This window comes from Telopea speciosissima, chromosome 8 (assembly GCF_018873765.1).
Source record: "Telopea speciosissima isolate NSW1024214 ecotype Mountain lineage chromosome 8, Tspe_v1, whole genome shotgun sequence".
Classification (NCBI taxonomy): Eukaryota; Viridiplantae; Streptophyta; class Magnoliopsida; order Proteales; family Proteaceae; genus Telopea; species Telopea speciosissima.
Window position 1 is genome coordinate 10,878,526 of NC_057923.1, and position 2,825 is coordinate 10,881,350.

Genomic DNA, 2,825 nt, shown 5'->3' on the forward strand with positions numbered 1-2,825 from the left:
TTTTTTGGGGAGGGGGGGGGTGGTTTTGGTTAGAAAAGGGGGGGGGGGGGGAGAAAAGAAAGTAAATAAACAAATGAATTCCTTTATAAAGTTGTGATCTAGCATCTGTCTTAACCCTCAACCATCAGGAAAGAGTTTGAAATATTTTGTAGCATGACATATACAGGGGATAGAATCTATTTTATCTAGTTTTTCTATACAGTGTTAAGTGTAATGGTAAATATTTATTTTTTAAAGTTTCTTTTGAGTTTTGATTGGACTCTTTAGTATTTGTTGTCCTTATATCATGGTCAATTGCATTTTCAGTACTTAATTCACTTTCAGTAAGGACACAGGTTTGAGCATATAGATCTGCAATTCTGATCACCAATGTAATTGGTAAGACTACTTGATTTCCCCCCCCCCCCCTCACCACCACCACCAGTGGGGGGAGGGGGAGTTTTATAGTGAATACTTGAGATGTAATTACTGGTACTAATTTCAGAATGAAATTAGGTTCATATGGTTTGGTTGCCTCAACATGACATTTTGGACTATTTCAAAGGTAAGGTATGGACTTAAGCCCTCACTTGAAATTCTGGGAAGAGGGATTGCAAATGGTGGAACAGATATTTCAGAAATGAGTCCCAAAACAACTGAATTTATTTCTTTCCAAGAAATGGTCCAGTTTTGAGAGCCTGTGACGCCACTAAATTGGCATGTCACTTGTGGTGATTCATGGTAAAGGTGTCAAAAATCAGCCCGAAGCGATCGGATCGACCAAAACCGATCAGTTCAGCTTAGGTCGAATCAAATGTTTATTGGTTTGGTTTCACTATGGACCACAAGAAATCAAAATCAAATGAGACCGATCGAAACCGAAAAGTGGAGCGAACCTGATAAAAAAAACTGAGATTGAACCTATAGTAACCCGATAAGACAAACCTCCCAAAAAAAGAAATTTCCCATTGATTTCTTTATGCCTGATAGTAGCCTGATTACAAACTGATAAGAAACCAGATCGAAACCGAGACTGAAACTTATTTACCGGTTTGGTTTTGGATTGATCTAATAATATATCAAAACAGATTCAACATGATCAAAACCGGATTGAGACCCTTAATTCATGTTACTAATTTCCTATTTTTTGCATCGAAAAATTTAAGCCAGGAATCACAGGGCTTGACCATCTACCAGATTTACTCATGACATAAAGAGTTCACTGAGTTCAAGTTAGCTCACTATTTTGAGCTGTTGGGGACCAAAAGAATAGCAATGGATTATGCCTCAGCAGCATGGTTGTAGGAATCGGTTGTGGATCGGAGGAACGATCCACTATAGATAAAATGAAAAAAAAAATCATTTTTAAAACGAAAGATGGGTAAAACTGTTCGATCCAGATCGATATAGGGCGATCCGGATGGCGACGCGGTGATCAGTTGGACCTTTGATGGCCCCTTTACTCTTTTTTTTTTTTGTTTGGTGGGCAAAAAGCAAATTTATTGATGAAATCCCTTTAGAGAAATAAACATTACAAAAGACACTAAACAGAAAATTGGAAATGAAACTTGGGAAAGAATCCTCCCACACAAAGTTTGATTGGAGAGCTGCACCAAAGCCTGCTAATGCATTCACCAAATCTAGAGGTAAAAATTTGACAATCCCAGATTAGAGGACAAACTCTCCAATGAATAGAGTGACCACACCCTTTGAGAATATTGATAAAGCCATAATGAAGCTCTTTGGACCGTCACAATTTCAACCACCTGCACAGTGGAGCCAATGCCTGCAGCAAAGCACAAAATAGGACATCGAGTGGCATCACGGCAACACTGCATCAATAACTGCCAACCCAGGGTTGCCCTTACTTGCTCTATCAACATTAAATTTGTAAGACCCCATAGGAGGAGGATTCCAAGAAATTGGAGTACCATGTCTCCCTGGCCTATTCACTACTAAATGTTGGAGTAGCTCCTCCATGTCGATGGAGGCCATGCAAATTATAGCTCCAGTGTCAGTTACCTTCTATCGAAATGTGAGATCCAAATAGGAAGTCCAGAGATTTCATAAGATATTGTGTGAAAAAAACCCTATTCATGTTTCTTCAGTAGTAGAACTCATCTTGTATAATGATATATCATTTTCAACTTATTTTTGAAAATCCTTTTATATAATTATCTTAAAAACCTTTATTTAATTATCATTTTCAACTTATTTTTGAGAATAAGACAAGGGACAATTAAAATAAACTGTCAAATTCTAAATACACATACAAAGGTGTCACTTAGGCACTCGTTTATTTAATTATTTTTTCATAAAAATCCGCATGAGCCATAGTACTGTCTAGTCCAGACACAAGAGTGCACAAAAGTACCACTTGCGCTACACTTCTTTTTTCTTGCCGTATGGTGTGTAGGTTTTAATAGATATCTATGAGTTGGGCCTCACGTTCATATACACTCCATGTGGGTCCCACAGAGTGGACTCCATTTGAACGACTGTGAGCCATTCTCGTACATTCACATGTGTGAACATGATCCTGGCTCGATATCTATGGTCATTTTGCCCATTATGGGTTTGGCCAAGAAAGAAGGCTGCATGGCTTGTATCCAATAATCTAGGTTTTTTAATTATGGGCTCATGTTCTTGTGTTGCAGCACAGGCTGCACCCAGACACGTGGGCCTGTCACTCAGGGGGGGCAGGGTGGTCATTGTGCCCACCCCCGTGTGTCTGGGCGCAGCCTGCGCCCCCAGCACAGAGAACATTCTCCCTTCAATTATATAAACATCCTAAAAATTCCTTGAAAACATAAATAAGTTCCGCCATTCTTTTACTCCACTGGTTA